General features: G+C 41.8%; 1 long non-coding RNA gene across 1 annotated transcript; it reads left to right on the plus strand.

Moving 5' to 3' along the window:
* The first annotated feature begins 61 nt into the window (after nt 1-61).
* Nucleotides 62-5,096, plus strand: LOC139616755 (uncharacterized). Its single transcript, XR_011688410.1, has 3 exons — nt 62-1,780; nt 2,453-2,519; nt 3,129-5,096. It is a non-coding gene; the product is annotated as an uncharacterized lncRNA (long non-coding RNA).
* Nucleotides 5,097-18,887: the final 13,791 nt, after the last annotated feature.

Genomic DNA, 18,887 nt, shown 5'->3' on the forward strand with positions numbered 1-18,887 from the left:
TATTAGAAAATAAGAGAGAAGCGTCCAGAGGAAGAGCAGCCTATTTCCTGAGCATGTTCAGAGAATTTCTCATCACACTGAAGAAGTTGGCAGTCGTCCAAGTTGAGAGCCCCATGGAGGATGACGACTAAAGCAGAAGAGTTCTGGGTAACAAGGTCTTTAATGTGGCCTGAGAGCTACAGTCTGCCTGGAAAAGACAATAACATGGAGCTGACTCTCTACATCACTCTACACCTTTAATATAACATTTCATTTTTATCTCTGAGCACATGCTCGAACAGTGGAATGGTCTAACAGTGTACCGAGACCACCAAGAACACCTCAGCAATAATCCCCTACCCTACAAAACAGAGAAAGAGGGAGAGAGGGAGATGAAAAGTGAGAGAGAGAAAGATCATCCGACATCATCCTCCAACATTTCATCCTCAGTCTGCTGTGTTCTGTCCTCATCTAAACATGTGGCTGTTATTTGTACAAAGAGCTGTTTTAGATCATGTTCACCGCTAAAGAACCACACACAGAAAAACTGGATAAACTGACACAGTGAAAAGTCTTCACAACATATTTCATGTTTTCCTCAATTTTCTTATTACATGGTTCAATGACTTAAACTCCTGCCAAGTCCAGGACAACACAGCCCAGTCTCACTGAGTTTCATCTTCCATGTCAGTCAGTGGTTAGTATTGGTGATTTAAAAATGACTTCCTGCTGGACCAGAACAACGACCATCTTTACACTTTAAATGACAAAAACAGTGACACTTTTAGGATGACAGAGGCACTGGAGGAAGAGGAATGAAAGGGTCAAGCACATCATAAGAGTGTGGAACCGTTAGCACAGCTGAAAGACTGTAATTCTACTTCCTGGACCATGAGCTGCTTCTCCCTGTGGGAGACACTGAGACCTGTCACCCACACAGCTACAGAGGAGACTCGCAGACTTACTGCCACATTTATTCACATGAAAAATCTCTCTGCACTTCTCACTTGAGGCAGGTAGGATCGTACTAAAGTACAAATGTGTCTGTGCTGTTATATTATTTTTATAGATAATTTTGATCAATAGTTGTGACATGATGTGAGCTCATCCAACAGCACCGGAGCAGCCATCCTAACACTCCCAGTATGTGTCTCCCTCAGCAGCTCATCTGGCTCTGACTCTGCAGCCAAACACTGACACTCAGACATTTCCTACATGTCACAGTCCAGTGAAGGAGCAACAGTAAAATCCATCCACTTGTTCTGGACCAAAGTGTTGGATCACAGGACAAACACACTGCCCAACATCATGACATCATGTTTGTGTCTTTGAAATCTGTGGTTGAAGTAAAGTTTTCACTCCAGAGTGAGTGACTGAGAGAGCAGCTGTGGGTTATGAGAGACAAATTTAACATTAGAATCTAATGGACTGTGGTTATTCGATAACTGGTTCATTTATGTTTAGTCTGAACTGACTGAATAATTATATTAATCATGTTCGGCTGAAACACAAGCAGATTTTCAATCAGCACTGTCACTATGTTAATGAGTAGAGAGGATGTGTCTGGCTGTTTGAAGTGGATCACTGCTTTCCTCCTACACCCACTTTGTACCATCAAACACTCACAGACTATCTGCTGATTAGCAGCTATTTACACATTTTCTCTGCATGTTTGTTCCCAAACAGAAATTCAGCATCAAAGTATCGGAGTGGAGCCACTGAATCAGACCGTGTGTCAGAATGAACTTCCTGAAAGGCTTGAAGAGGAAGAGGCTTCACTGACTGAGAGGAGTTTACTTATGTATGCACAACAAGAAATGATGTTTGATGTCGTGTGGTTGTGTGACCTTGGCAGGGGATTGTGTTGTGTTACTCTCTCCTGGCCTCCTGCCTCCTGTGTCTCTCTTAACCTCTGTGTGGGTCACATTCAGTCCTGGAGCTTCTCCTGACTCACACATGACATTAACACAACAGACCCTGAAGCCAAACAACCTATGGAGAGTGAAGCTTGAGTGGTGCACACACATACACACAGTGTCCAGACTAGAAGAGAAAATATAGTCCCTCCACACACAACAGTCAGTAAGAGGACGCACATGTTTCTTACTTCACTTTCGGGAGCAACAAGATTTAAAAACATAATATTGAGCAGAACAGGTGAGAGGTTTTGTTCTAAATCTAACTTGAGAGACACCTGAGACATGTGGCATTTAAAACAGTGAAAGCTCAGGTCTCCACATAAAGTGAACACAGCAGAAATAACTGACGTTTATGGATCCACAGTTTCCTGTAAACAGAGATAGAAAATCTGAATCATTTCTCCTTCACTGCTTGTTGCTGAGACAATAACATGTTGAAGCCCTCAGGCTACTGGGAACTGGAACTGAATCATCAACAGCAGTGTTTAGTTGTGCATCAGTGTTTGTTTGTATTTGAGCTCTTCCTCATCCTCCCATCTCTCGTTCCTCTGTAGTTACTGTGGACCACCTCTGTCTCCCACAGTCCCTCCCTCCAGCCCCAGTGTCTCTGTTGGGGAGCAGGTGTGTAGCTAATGTCTTTATTGTGGCTTGTTGCAGAGTCACAGTTCTTAGGCTTAGGTCAGAGTCAGAGATAAAAGATGAATGAGAGTTAAAGGGCGTCCAACAGAGACAATGACCAAGACTCTCAACACATGGAAACTGACTGAATGACACCAGAAAAATGACCATGCCTGTGTCTGTGTTAGAGCAGCTACTGAATAACTGAATGTGCATATTTTATTCCTCATGGTCAGAAAATCACAGCTGGAGGACTTTTGTTTTTATCACTAGACTCCGAGTTTTAGAGCTTGAACTACATGGGAATGTTGGGCTTTTCCTGCATCAGCATATTAATGTGAAAACACAGCAAACAAGCTGCTGGGTTATTGTACAGGTCAGACCATTCTTTACTGAACAAAAGGCTGTAATTACAGTTTCCAAAGTGGTTGTTTTGGTTAATCAGAAAACTGGAGAAAACCCAAGCGCGAAAAAGGATTGAGCCACATGCATGAAGTGGATATTAGATGGTGTTAAACAGGCAGGCAGCTTGACCTGTGAGCTAGTGTGGAACAGTCTTCCTGTGTTTTAGACTTGATAAAAATGTTCTTTCTATGACCTGCCTCCATACAGAAAAACCCTCTGCTGTTTCCCTGTTATTATGCTGCCCTCATTTAAAATAAGAAACCTCCTCTGTTTCCCCACAAGACAACAAAACTCAACCCAGTCAGACGAGAGCACACTCACAGACTGCCGTGTTTGCTGTGACTTCAACTAAAAAACACCAACAAACTGGGTTGTAGAAAGTTTTATACAGAAACTGAACATTGGAAAATGTCAAACACATTTCAAAACATTGTTTCCTTCTGAATAATCCAATTTGTGTTTCTCCTTACAGAAACACAAACACAAGCTTCCTCGAACACAAATAAACTGAATAGAACATGAAGAAGATAAAAATGGCTCCAGATCGGTCCACAGCTGCTCTGTTACGAGCACACACAGAAAGAGCAGCCTGGAATAAATCTGATCAACTTCATTACCTGCATCACTGGACCTCACAGCAAACAATGAAGCTTGGAGGAGACACAAGGCAAGAAGACCACACACAGAACACAACGTGCACAGAGCTCAGTGTTGGACAATCGGCCTTTTTCACAGCAGACACCTCGACCTGTCAGAGCAGGAGAATCGCAGGTGTTAGTGATGACACCAACCACTGTGCTGTTGCACTGTGAGTGAATCAGTTTGTCTGAACCAGGACTCTGAGACTGAAGCAGCTCGGTTCATTTGGTTAACGACACCTGAGCTTCTCCTCCTGTCACAAGTCACTGCGTCTCCTGTGAGGACGGTTTACTGTCGGCCGCTGACCTCTGTGCATGTTGTGCTTTTGTCTATGAGTGAAAAGTGATGCTGATGCCTCCCATCACACAACTGCTACACAATGATCACTTTTCTCTCCTATGTTTTTCTGTCACTCTTTGTTCAAACGTCTCATCAACAAAACCAACTTTACCAGAAAAGTGAAAAACAACACACTGATCCACAACAGTTGCAGTGAAAATATTCTCTAATCCACAGTACAAACACAGACCGTGTGTGTATGTGTGTGTGTTGTGTTGATAGTGGGTGGTGTTGTATTTCTCTCTCCTGGCCTCCTGCCAGCTGTGCCTCTTCACCTCTTTGTGCATCACATCCTCTCCTGAAGCTCATTTTCACTGGTCTCATTTTGTTTTTCCTCAGTTATTTGTTGCTCCTTTCTCCAGAGGCCTCTGAGGCTTTGGTCAGTTTGTTTTCTGCTCTGAATATTTAGAAATCTTGAGAAAGAGTTGATCATTTAGAAACTGCTGGGTGACATATATGATATATATGATGATGACATATAATCACCTACTCTTAACCACAATAAAAGACATTTAAAGATACAACATTTCTCTACAACAGATCAATTGAAAAAGCAATAAATCATCTCATCTAATAAAACATAGGAAATATTTTTGAATTGTAAACTTTTACCCCAACAACACTGAACAGACTGTGATATTTTAGGAGAGTGATGTGTGATGTGTGTGATTCAAAAATAAAAAGGTTGTGTGACAGGACATGATTCAACATGGTGGGGAGCAGCATTCAGCTCTCAACACAGCATTTCCACTGTCAGAGTGACAAAGTGACTCATGGTTGAAGCAGGAAGCAGCTTCCAGCCTCCACCAGTCTCCTCCTTCTTCTACATCAGTGATGCTGAAAAGCAGAAAACCAAGGCCACACTGTCAGACCTGCTGACGCCATTATAACCAGGAACTACAACATTCCTGAAGAAATATCACAGTCTGATGCAGGAAATCATTTCCATGGACAGCTCCATCTGACTCATCACACCAACCTGCTCAGTCTCATCCACCATGTCGCTGATTGTCCAAGTGGGAAAAGAGAAACATCAACATCAAACAACAAATCACATCAGTTCCTTTCTCCTCCGTTTTACACACCATCAGTTTTTTTTCATCATCACACACAGACCTGTAAAACAAAAGGACCAATGTTTCTTCAGTTTGATGAATCCCAAACTTGCTCAGCACAATTTCAGAAACACTGAGCTGCTTCCTGGCTGATAGATGATGTGTTTGATCTGAACAAACACCTCTGCAGATTTCATAAATATCAATCATAAATATTATAAATTAATCCTAATAATGTTCCAGAATGAAAACCTTGCGTCATGCTGAATGTGTTGAACTAACTTATTTATCCTTCACTGTGATATACACACACTTCCTTTGATATTTGATGCACTTTGATATTTTATATACCTGATACCACTCTTAACTTTCTGTGTACAACACGATCTTTGTGTGTAAGTCCCAGTCAGTCATGACACAGCGTCCTGCATGGAGGGGAGGGAGGGATGCTTAGCTGCTTCTGGCTGTTTGCCCTGTCTCTATGGATAAAAGGTAACTCCATTCAAATGTAAGACATGATAACACTGACAGATTAGACAGATCTAATGAAAGTTAACAAAGCTCAATTACACGGTGGACTTTTGTTCTTTCAGGTTAATTGTCCCTTAATGAAATCACATTAAATTTACATTTTCACCAGGGGAACCTTTAACAAGTCAGTTAAGTGATTCTCATGATTATATAACACTTTTCTTTCTATAGTCTGGCGTTAATAACAATCAGGGAACAAAATGTAAATGAATAAAAAAGGTGATGTATCCTGTTCACTGCCTGACTGTGCACTGTGTGACTAAAAGCCTGAGTAAAGATTTCTCTGTTTGGATCAGACTGCTGCTTCAGGAGCATGATTCTAAAATGTTTGAGCTTATTCATCTGTTAAAAAAGACACAAATAGCAAACTGATACCAAAACATTTCACAAAGGATTATTCTGCATCAGCAGGTGTGACCTGAACACAGCAGGTGAGAGGAGGAATGAGGAAGATGGAGAGAGAAAAGAGACTAGGCTGAGTGCTACAAGCTCTGTCTTTAACTGAACAGTGGAAAAGCAGCTGAAGAGGTTTGCTCCACCTCTACGAGCCTGATATTTAGACTGGATGGTCATTTAGTTTGCAGCTTCATTATTCAGCTCCTGAATCACAGAATGACTCCTGAGTAAGCAGAATTTGTAGGAGTGATTCAGGGAGCGGAGCCAGCCGACACACACACAGAGCTGGCTGATTCTGACAGACTAGTTCACTGATGCCAAGTGGAGAGGGAGGTTTCCCTGTTAGCCTCATTAAAATGTCTCTGTCTGTCTTGAGTGGAGCGTCAAATCAAAGCAGCTGCATGTGACAGGAGGAAGTGGCTCACAATGTATAAGGAGTGATTGCTTCTTTCTAAGCCGGTGTCCACTCTGAGGGTCCAGTCACTGCAGGGACCAGCAGAGAGGAAGTCGTTCACACTCTGACTCTGAGCAATGAGCTGCGGAGAAAAACCTGAGGTCTCCCCTCAGGACAGACACAAAACAAAAAGAGAGAAACAGAATGAAGTAAAAAATTAATTTCTAGCTTTTGATTTAAGGCCAACAAATGAACTGTGTGTTTCAGTCTCTGTGCTCTCGTTAACCCTGTTTCCAGCAGCAGGAAGCAGCTGTTTACAGCAAATAAAATATCCCAGAAACCCACTGCACACCACCTGCCCAGCAACAAACAGCAGACACACAAAGGAAGTGATTTGGTGCTGAAGTAAAACATCTTCTCTCTAACTGTCCCTGCAGCCACTGGTTTCTATCACTTTGTGTAAATCCACACTGCACTGGACGTTCATACTTTAGGTTCATGTTGACTCTGGAACATGTGTGATGCTGAACCAGGTGGCAAACCAGTCCCAACAGCTCCAAGCCCTGCACACAAATACATTTCTATCAGCAGACGACACTGAACATTTAGTTTGATAAATAATTAGAATGACTTTAATAAACCCTCATTTTTATGTTATGTACTCTATACTATAGACTCAGACACACACAGAATATTGATAATAATCCATGTAAAGCTGTGTGTGAATACTTCCTGCTCATCAAGAGAACACACAATGGCACAACAACATGTTTTTGTTTTCACCTGCTCTCACGGTGTAGAAACCAAACTCTGACTGATCTATATTCATTTATTTATCAGGTCTCCAGTGTTGGACTCTGGTCTGTTCATTTTTTCTACATTTTTAATTTTTAGCATCATATATATATATATATATATATATATATATATATATATATATATAAAAGATATATGAAATTCAGGTGGATGACTGGCCAAGTTTTTTTTTTATTTATTTATTTTTCTTTAATTTGACTGATTTGTTATTGAGGTTCCTGCTGTTGTGTCCTCAGGCGATATTCTCAGCCTGATTGCTTCAGTAAACATCCAGCTTGAACAAATGAAGAACTTTATTTAAATTCAACCTGTGGTGAGTAGCCTCAGGTAAGAGCCTCTGTGGTGGGTCTACAGGAGATATAACAGGAAACAGAGGAGAAAAACAACAGTTTAAATGACCATACAAAGGTCAACAACACAAACTGTCAATACAAACAATTTAAAGTCAAAGAGAAAGTTTGTCTGTTAAAGGGACAATGCAGAAAACTAATGCATTATATAGTTTATCTCTGTGGTCGCTTCAGTCATCTAACAATGATTGAAGTAACTTCCAGAGCTCCAGTGTAACATTAATAAATGAAAGTATTTGACAGACTTTCATCTGAAAGAGTGAAAACAAGTCATCAGCTTGACATCAAATGTCTTCATGGCAGATGGAGTCATTTGCAATAATTTTTTTGTCCGGTTCAGATTTGTTTATGTCAAGATTTGCTGAAAGTGATTCATTGGGTTTAGACACACGCACGCACACACACATGCACACACACACACACACACACACACACACACACACACACACACACACACACACACACACACACTTGCCATAGAGCAGCACAGCCACTCCATCACAGTGATTAATAAACCACTTCATTCTGTGCAGGTTATTGAAATGTTGCACCATTTAAAATAAAGCAGAGATGTGTTGTCAGATGAGAGGTGAACAGAACTGGATCATGTCGCCTCACTGTCGTATTCACACACTCTGTAACTGGCATCATTGAAGACACATGATTCAAACTGTACACATGACTCTGCAGGAAGAAGCTCCTCAGTTCTGTGCAGTCTCTCGTCCCTTATCTGCTTTTCACTTGTCAGCCTCATCACAGTCCTGCTGTCCTTTCCACAGAAATGTACAATCTGATCATTGATATATTTATATCTACGTTTTTATATCTGGAGGTGTGGACCAGTTTGTTTCTCACCTGACACTTGGTGATTCTGTAAAACTATGTGATGAATGTGTCAAGATCACAAATGTCAGTGAAGATCCATTAAACAACAACAAACACTTGTATAATATTCTGTATTTATCTATTTGTTGTAGAGAACATGTGATTTCATTCTTCTACCCAGCTCACTCTCATTAAAGCCTCTCTGACAAACATCAGTGATGATAAATTAGCAAACAACCTTGTTAGAGAAAGACAGTGTGCAGAACAACAGTTTGTTGTCATGGTGATAATGACGGTAGATGTAAGTTTACTCTTTGTTTCTTTGTATATTTACCCTAAAATATAGTGTCGTGCCAGTTCATGATATCTCCACTGTATTTTCCATGTCATTAATTCATTAATGTGAATTTCATTACATGGTATGTGTGACCTTATTGTAGATTGTGAATGTTTATTTATATACTGTGTTTCAATCACACTGCTCATTTGTGTTTAGACTGGATATTAAATTAAAACTGTTTTTATTTAAACATGGCAGTGACATCACAGAGGCACAAACAAAGCTAAGGTCATATGGAAGCTTATAAAGCAACACAATGAAAACTCCAGTTTTGTGGCAGAGTCAGAGAAGATGAGACGCTGATTCTCAGAGACAAGTCAAGTCTTGTTTCATGTTGGAGTCAAATCTGCAAAGGCCACTGGTCAGGCAGATGCAATGTAAATCTTTTCTGCTTTGACAGCCTCACTGCATCTTTTTTTCATACATTATTCATGACACGACCACATGACATCAGATCTGTTCATGTGAGTGTGGACACCGTGTTTATCTCAGGCAGTGAAGCAAACAAACAAAAAAAAAAAAAACATCCCAGACCCGCTGCTCTGAACCTCTTACCCTTTACAGGACATATATGTTCACAGCACGGAAACATATCAAACTATCAACTCAGTGGAACATAAAGCACAAACATTAATAATGTTCCCCACATACAACTGTTTGTGATGATCGATTTGATTGTGGGCAGACGGCAGCTTGAAGAGGAAGATAAGAACCAGCCCTCATCCACACATCAATCATTGGAGAAGCAACATACAGTGAGTGGATGGTTGCTCCCAGTCAGCACCATGGACAGAGACAGTTCATCAGCTGGAGACAGAGCTGCTTTTTTCACTGCTGTAGATTACGCTGCCATTTATTCTGTCCTGTTTCATCATTGCTTTAAATCTTGATTTAATCACCACTGTGTTCTCTCTCTGTCCAGTGCAGTCTGGTGATAAACTGAAGCTGCAGCTGCATCATACCGGCCACTGTTGTAAGACAAAGTGCAGTGAAAGTTTCCACTTGTAACAAACAGACCAGAGAGCGATCTCTGACACATGAATATAGACCTCAAAGTTAAATATGTTCTGGACAGATGCTCCGGACTGAAATGATCCATAACTTCATGTTAAACTCACTTCAGCTGCATTGCTTTGTCTTTATGTGCTACACTGACATCAGTCGGTGATAAAATGTTGCACAGATGCAGTTTGAAATCGATCAAATCTCTGTAAATATATAAGTTAGTGGAACGTCTCAATACAGTTTGTGATTTAACAGCTCTGGACTTACACTGGATGCCAGTGTGTGAGCTATTGTCAGGTTGTGTCACTGTTGTGTTAGGTGTGAGGATAAGTATAACACAATTCTCCTATGTGCTGCTGTTTCACTGGGTCTGGTGCAGTAAGGGACTCTTCTGTATGAGATGAAGAACTCAGCAAATTCATAGCGTGACAGGTTTTGATTTATTACTGGATCATAATTCTCTGCTTCTGTGGGACCAATTATTGCGGCTGTGAACTAACATGTCCACAACCTGGAGCCTCATACATGTTCCTCAGCAAACTTTTAAGACAGAGAAAGACTAACACAAAGTGGAGAAGAGTTCATGCTGCTGCTCCTGTCAGCATCAATGTGCACTTTGCTTTTCTTCCTGCTCCCTTTTCTTAAAGCAGCTCATGTGTACATGTCTGTGTGATCACGACAGGGACAGAGGGAAGTGTTGAACCTCTACATCCCATCATCTCATACAGAGAGCACTGAACATCAGTGAGTGTTTATGGCGACCTTTGACCTCCCTGTATGAAAAACATCACAAATACAGTTTCTAATACAACTGTTAAAATAAAGGAAAAGTGTGAACATTCTACAAGTCAAATATACCTCGTTCCTCATTCATCCATCATCTTTAAAAATCTTTTAAAAAGTATGGATTTGGTGCTTCTGTCTCTGCTGAGTCACAAAACTGAATGAATTTGGCTTGATGCTGTTCCAGATGGTTTGTAAATCCAAGAGCCATTTGGCTTCTCTCAGCTGGTTTATAAATCTGGCTAAAGTTTAAAAAAAAAAAAAAAAAAAAAAGGTAAAATGACTGCTGGACAAAAAATGTTTTCTGGATTCATTGAAGCTGCAGCATGTGACTGGAGGTACAGAGCTTGATCAGACTGGAGTCAATACTGTGTCTGCATTGTGTCATTTGCAGAGAGCATGGAGAGGCTGTCCTGACTCTCCTGGTTGTTCTTAATGAGATGAAAATAAACTGGATGATGATTCATTAGCAGGATGAAATTGTCTTGACTGTATGTAGAGACACTGCCGACAGTGGAGATCTGTTTTACTTCATATTGGAAAACTGTTTCAAAACAAACCTACATCACTTCACCATGTTCTGTTTTGTTTTTTAGTGTTGAAGTGTGAAGACAGTTTTTCATGAGGCAGCTTCCTTCATCTCTCTCTCCCTCTCCCTCTCTCATGCACTGATGCACTGACCTCTGTCCTCCCAGTGAAGAACAAGTCAACAGGTTCACAACCTCATCCTCACTTGGTGACACAAAGACATGTCTGGAGGTTCATGCAGACGAGCCTTTAGTACACGCTGCATAATACCAGAGCCTGTAAGCTGTGATGAGGTTCACTGACATTTCAGCCACTTGACCTTCCAGATATCAAGAATCAGAGCACTTCATCGGGTGGATCGACAGCGCATTGATCTAACATCCTGAAATGATGACACCACATCACACAGCTCTCTGTCCACTCTGCACTTTGATCTCCAGAAGTGGATCATTTACAGTAGAGTTACAGATACTTCCTCTCTGGTGCTAATGACTCTTGGAGCTCTAGTTTCCTCTGCTGTTGGGCTCTGTCCTGGATAAAGAGCAGCTCTGTCTGTGTCTAGTGACTTCATCCCTGTGGTTTCCATCACAGCAGATCCTGACTGAATATATGTGACTCTACAGAGATTTTGATTGATGACTGCTTTGCACTTTTTATAAACTCTGCTCAACAAACCAACAAACATTGGTTTGTTTCAGTCTGATTTTCTCCAGGTCACATGTTCTGTTAATGAATCATTTCTCTGGAGGGCTACATCTGTCCCAGTCAGTATAAAGAGATGTTTCATGGATGGATAAAAAGACAGAGGATAGATGCAGAGAGAGAGAGTCAAGACTGCCTGATGGTCTCTGGTTCAGATCCAGTTTAAATGGTGGTGTTATTGTCACTGGGCTCTCTGGGCCTCTGATCACAAGCTTTAAACAAATCAGACTTAATGAGCTGAGAACAAGTCTGTATCTGCAAAAACATGAGAGTCATGACTTAACAGGAAATGAGACAATGATCTTCATCTCACTGCTGTAACCAGAGAGCCACCATTAACAGTGTCTATTCATAAGTGAGGAAGAGGAGGAGGTGAGAAGATGAGCAACAGGTGGATGAAGCAGAACAGATGGATTTATTGGGACTCGGTGTTCAGGCGTCTGGAACAACAACAGGCGAAGAAGAGCAGCAGGTTCGGCAGTTTAAAGTAATGAGCTGTGTCTTAGCGTGATATTAACAACCACCTTAAAAATGCATTTATGTCAACAGGGACATTTTAAGATGGAAAACTGTGAACACAATGTAAAAATGTGTATGTAATGTAAAAACCACTTTTCCAATGGTCCAATAATCAGCTAACGTCAGGGAAGCTAACAACACTTTGTCTGGAGACATAAACTCTGCTTCTACATCCCAGCAACAAATAACTTGTTTTTCAGCCTAAAGGAATGTGAACGCCACAGCAGGCCAACAAGAAATAAAGAAGAATGTGAGAGTGACAGGAATAAAACAGGGTTTGTTGCAAAAAACAACCAAAACTTCTACAGCAGCTTTAGGTATAGAGAAAAAACCTCAGTGTTCAACAAAGCAAAGCAGCTGAAGCTAACAAGAAACTGCAAGAAGCAAGACAGCAGCCGTGTTATTCAGAGGCCAATTATTTTGTCCCCGATCAGACAGTCTGGCTTCACCTGCTCACAGTCTGTTCTGGACGACAATAGACAGGAGCAGAGAGAGGACAGAAACACATGATGGAGCCAGTCCTACAGCTCAGGAGCTGCTCTGTGAAACTCTACCACTCATGACACATGACCTTTTGATTTGCTTTCCCCTGGAGGATCATCACAGACTCATCTCATCTGTTCGACCACACACATGGAGCCAAGAGATAAAGTCAGAGTCTAATAAATCTTCAGAAACTGTCACCGTGTGCAGCACTTCAGCATCCTGTCACTCTATGAACACAATCACATGGTTTATGACTGAAACATATCTGACTTCAGTAGAAACACTTTTATTGCACTGAGAAGAAGAAAGTGCTGCTGAAGTAATGAGCATCCTGAAAGTGAGAACAGTGCAGATAGTTTGAGCTGTACAGTGATTGTCAAACACACATCAGACTTCAAAGGTCAAACTTTTGAATATCATCATGAAAGATTCAAATTGTCTCTGTTTGGACATTTTCTAACTCCGCACCACGTCTGCAAGGTGACGACACGAACTCACAGACAGAGAGGAAGAGCAGTGATTCAGAAAGACCTGATGGACCTGATGAGTGACAGAGAATGACATCAGTGTGATCCTTTGACAAGGTTTCTTAATGCCACAGAGAACAACATCCCTGAGCTACACACACACACACACAAACACACACACACACACACACACAGGTGCCTGAGTCTCAAAATAACTTCTGACACTGGATCAATTCAAAGAGCCAACTTGTGCTGAGAAGATCTGACATTTGACACCATCCTGGTGTTGGTTATTAAATGCATCTGTGTGTGAGCTGCACAGAGTCACTGACACACGTCCTGTACGATGTGAATGTGGATCTGTCAGCTCGGAGTCACTGAAGCCTCAACAGAAAAGAAGAGAGGAGAAAGAGCTGACCTGCAGATCTGTAACCTTCCTTCTTCTGTTCCTCTGTTGTCTGTGTAACATCTTTACAAACACAATCTCACACCTACACATCTCTTGATGTTCCAGATACAACAGCACAGAGGAAGAGGAGGAAGAAGACAGGTCGATATTCTCCCTGCTGAACTGAGGCAACTTTATCAAGTGAAATTTACATTAAAATGACACTGATCACAGTCTGGCGCCTTCATCCCTGAGCTCTGCTGGGTTTAGTTCACCTCAGCCTGCTGGTGCTGCAGCTCCTCTCCTTTCAGACAGCTGGACTCCACAGTGCAGCGTCCTGCTCAACAAGCCACTGAGAATTAGTGAGTGGGTGTGAAGTATTATTTGGGCTCTGATGCTAGAAATCATTAGAAAAGCAGAATAGAAATCATTCAGCCAGCAGCTTCTCTTTTTCAGCCCGAGCTCCTCCTCTGGCTGTCAGACACACACACACAGCATCCTGCTGTTTCTGTTGACTTCAGTACCACTGAGTCAGTCTCAGAGTTGTGTGTGAGTGTGTGTGTGCGTGTGTGTGTGTGTGTGTGTGTGTGAAAGCTCAAACACACAGTTAGCTTCTGTCTCATCTGACTGACAGCAGCTGCTGCTGCTGCTGTGAGTGTGAGGAGACAAATCATCTCAGACCAAAGTGAATAAAGCATCAGTGTAGAAATAGTTGAATATAAAATGATCCAACACTGAACAGATTAGAAACTGTTCATGAGGAGGAGGATGCAAATGCAACACATGTAATTGTTGACGTTCATAAAAAGCAAAGAATGATGAAAGTGACAAATATCAGCGTACTGATCAATTTGTGATATTTTCTTTTCACTCATTCAACTGGTTTCATCAAATAACTCCTGTCTCCTGAATTCATCTCTTCTTGTTTGTATTTGATGCAAACACAGGAGCCTCTCTGTCATGATCCGATTTTCATGATAAAGTAGAAGACACATAAACCTGGAGATGATGTGATTCTGGGCCCAGCTGGTTTAAAGGTTCACTGAAAGTCAGTGAGTCACTGAAGCAGAACAAAATCAACACAATGTTGCTCCCGTTCATCATTTCCTCTGAGAGGCTGATCTCGTCACTTCCAGCCTCTCACTCTGGCAAACAGCACGATGTGATCATCTGTGTGCCACCGTGCAGAACGGAGGAGAGAAGCTGAGCTTCCACTCAGAATAATCTCCACTGAAAACAAACATCCTCCATTAAAGGAGAAAGATGCAGGATCTTTGTCTTTCTGTGCCTCTCGCTCAGGGTTCATCCCTTTCACATTTTCTCTGAGGTTTGATTATAATGAAACTAACTAAACTCCTACATTGTCCAACCTGATGGGTCCTGATCACAGTCACACCAGCAGATCTGTCCCACTGACAGCAACCACAGCTGGAAGCTACAAATTATCACCAGTCACAGTAGAAAGGATTCGACTGATGAGCAAAGATGAAAGTTGTCTGCACAGACACGTTCAAACATCCAGCAGCTCAGCATGAAGCTGATCAGGGACAAACAGAGCTGCTGGACTCATGTCACTGACACACACAGACAGGAAGTCAGAGAGAGGACAAGCTTCTGCCATTGGGGGGATTCATTCATGTCATATTAATACTGACTCTGAAATTCACCACACACATGCAGCTTTCTCCATATATATATATATATATATATATATATATATATATATATTATATAATACACACATCACAACGGTCCATCCTCTCTCTGGATCTAATGGATAAGTGTGTCTGAGCGTTATCCAGTCATTACTAATTCAAATGATTCACTATCTGGGCTTCTCCCATGATAACACTATCTGCCAAACTGCTCTCTTTATTATAGAAATTATGCAAACTGTATATGTCAACAAAAAGTGCAAGGTCTGCAGAACAGGAGCAACTGGCAGCCGGAGACCTTCAAGGAATCTGCATGAGAATAAAACTCAGAAGAAATGAATTCACAGTGTCCATGAAACCAAAACCCTGAGCAAACACTTTGTTCAGTCCTTTTCTCTTCAGCAGGTTTTGTTGGTTTGTGTCACTGCTGCACAATCAGTGTGAAGAAAACTCTATAAAACTGAATTCACTACAGCAGTGAACAGGAAACAGTTCAGTTTATCTGGAGGTTTTTGTCCCAGTCGAGCAAACACTGCTTCTGTGTGAGTTTGATGAGAAATGTAAAATACATCACTTTGTTCAATAAGAACATGCTGGGCTGTTCAGTGTTAACCTGCAATAGACTGAAGGTCAAAGGTCACATTTTATACAGATGTAACTCATGCAGAGTCTCGTGGTGAGGAAAACTTCTCCTGCTTCGTTTGTTCTAAAATATTTTTGATTGAAGATATTTTAAGAGGTTTTTAATAATAAGCTGTTTAAACTCCTCTAAGCACAGATTTCTGTTAATAGATGTGACTCTAATGTATTTTCCTCCAGCTCAGCCTGGTTAATATCATTAAAACAGTTTGGAAAGCAAACATTGAACAAGATGAACAGACCAGTTACTCAAGACTTTTGTTCCCATGGAAACTAATTCTGCTGTGAGGGGCCATATATAACTTGTTTACAGTAAATTCAATAAAGCTGCATCTATTGTCAGTCTCTCCCTCTCTCTACATGTCTCTCATCATCTATTCAAATCCATCACTCCAACTCTGCTCTGTTTGTTTTTGCTTCCTGTTTTGTTTTCTTCCCCCTGGACTTTTTATTTCCTACTCTGGGCGATGAGGAAAGTAGATCCAGCACTTTTCACAAGTTACAAACTCTGAGACGACAGGATGAGTCTCTAACATGAGAGATGCTGCTGTTGTAGCTGCTGCACGACTGGAAGATACCAGTGATTTCAGAATGAGAACAGCATCAACATGGCAGACTGTAAATCTCTCCACAGATCAGATTTTATTTTGAGGAGAGGATGGAAGGGGAGGACGGGGAACTCCTGAAGATACGTATCAAGCCTCATCACCTCCACTGTAGGACTCAGGGATCTTGCAGTGCCATTTATGGCTTTACACACTGCTCAGGTTTTCTGTTGCTTCCTCCCTCCTGCTGGAGGCTTCTTGGTTCTCCTCCACCTCACCACACAGTCTTAGTGTGTGCAGCCCTGCTTGTCTTGCTCTACAGTTGGATCAGGGAGAAAGAGAGACTGTGCTCGTTCCATCACATCATGTGCCTGTGTAGAAATGAACCTGTGTTAGTGTCTGTGTCTCACAGGAGAAACTAACAGTGAATCAAATAACAAAGACAAAGACTGCTGCCAGTCTAAAGTGACAGTGAGAATTTAGGAGCCTTCAGAGGTTGAAGACCTGACTGAAGGTGTTTTGTTTTCATTCAAACATCAAGGACACATTCAGTTGCCTCATGATGAGGTTGGTTTTCACAGTCACTCTCATTTTCAAATATATTTCATGCATGTAGCGACAAAAGAGAAAGGGACACAGAAATGAGTTTTCTGTAAGGCCACTGCAAAGTGCTGAATAAAACATCCTGTGTCACCTGAACATGTGGCCCGCTCTCTCTCTTTCCTTCATCTAGCCAGTCTCTCTCCTCTGGGACTGAGTCAGGGCAGCAGAGCCAGTTTGTCATTTTAAACCTGCATCAGTGTCTGTGCCAGTCTTGTATCTCACCTCTGGGACAGATTCTGGCTCTTCGCTCCCTCCCTGTTCCCATCATGCCCTCTCCTGCTGTGACTGGCTGCTCCTGGTCCGTGGCCATGGCCACAGGCTGTTAATGCCAGTCAGCTGCTTCAGCGGTGGGAATATTTCTACCAGCCAGCTCAGTAACCTCTGGCAGTGAGGCAGTGTGTGTGCAGCAGTGTGGGTGTGTGACCTTGGCAGTGGATTGTGTTGTGTCGCTCTCTCCTGGCCTCCTGCCTGCTGTGTCTCTCTTAACCTCTTTGTGGGTCACGTTCACTCCTGGAGCTTCTCCTGACTCTGTCAGCACGACACATGACATTAACACAACAGACCCTGATGTCACACAACCTGTGGAGAGTGAACCTTGTGTCACTGTGTCTCAACTCACTGCAGTAACACAACTGACAGTAGACTGAGAGGGAAATATTCAGCCCCTCCACATAAAAACACAGCCAACAACAGCACTGTTTTCTTTTTCATACCAGGATCAATCATGATGTAGAAACATATTGTAGAAAGAAATAAAATGTGGCATCAAGCAGTGAGAGCAAAGTCCCTATCGAACATCAACACAGACAGACAGAGCTGAGGTTGAAGAATCTTTAGCTCCTTGTGTGGTGACAGAAGAAATAAACTCCTTTACATTTTATCGTGAAACATTTCATTGCTCTTTGCTAAGACAATAACACAGACAACTGAAACCCACAAAGCTCCAGGGAACTATAACTGAACCAGGAACAGCTCAGCAAATGATGTTGTACTTCACATCATTTAGTTCATCAAACAGCTCCGAGCTAATTACTTTAGTGGGTCTTATGGGAAGGCCACAGTGCACTGCTGTAGATCAGCATCAGACAACAGAGGGACAGAGTGACCGTGCCCCCACCCCTCAGACATTATCTCTGTTAGGAAGATCCATTTGATGGTCATCTTCACAGAGATAATGAGTGGAACTGGTGACAAATGTGTGTTTTTGATTCACACTGATGTTTGAAAGCTGCCAAAGCACAATTCTAGACCAGGACCAGAGCCAGAAGGAAAGAAGAAAACTGATCCAGTTCTGATCCACTTTTACACTTTTACCAGCTAATCGCACCTGGTCACTTCAATCACTGGTATAAGGGAGGTTTCCCTATCTCATCTATTTTATGATTCAGAGAGGAGGGAACCATCTTAGAAAGTGCAGGTGAAGCCACTTGTGAAGTGATGGGATATTTTCAGATCTTAGTAAAACTGTATCCCTGAATTCTTATCTTTTAAATTTACAAAACCATGATACATAACAGCCCTGTGGGTCAGTGACTGCAGTCTGAAGCATCAAAAATCCATCTGGTCTTTATGTCACACTGCTTATTTTCATCAGGCTGATATCATGGTTAATGTGGGGGTGAGTCCTCTGTTCAATAAGGAGACACGCATCAACATCTCAGCAAACACAAAACAGATCAACAACAAAAACACCTTAAAGCCAAATTCAAAGACCTGAAGTACTGCTGTGTACAATAAGGAGGCCGTGGTTACAGGTCTCCTTTTTATAATGAGCAATAACATGAGCATGAGTCAGTGTCAAAGCAAGACGTCTGAGAACTAAACTGCAGTCGAGCAGCAACAAGGACAAAGGATGAAACGACTGAGGTTCAGCACCACGGTCAGCTCCTCACATAACACACAGAGAAGCAGCAAATCCACACAATGAGAATCACATAATAACACAGACACACACACACACA

The sequence above is a fragment of the Trachinotus anak genome, unplaced genomic scaffold (assembly GCF_046630095.1).
Source record: "Trachinotus anak isolate AG129_WGS33_773 ecotype Australia unplaced genomic scaffold, CSIRO_AGI_Tana_v1 ptg000057l, whole genome shotgun sequence".
In the NCBI taxonomy this organism is placed as follows: domain Eukaryota; kingdom Metazoa; phylum Chordata; class Actinopteri; order Carangiformes; family Carangidae; genus Trachinotus; species Trachinotus anak.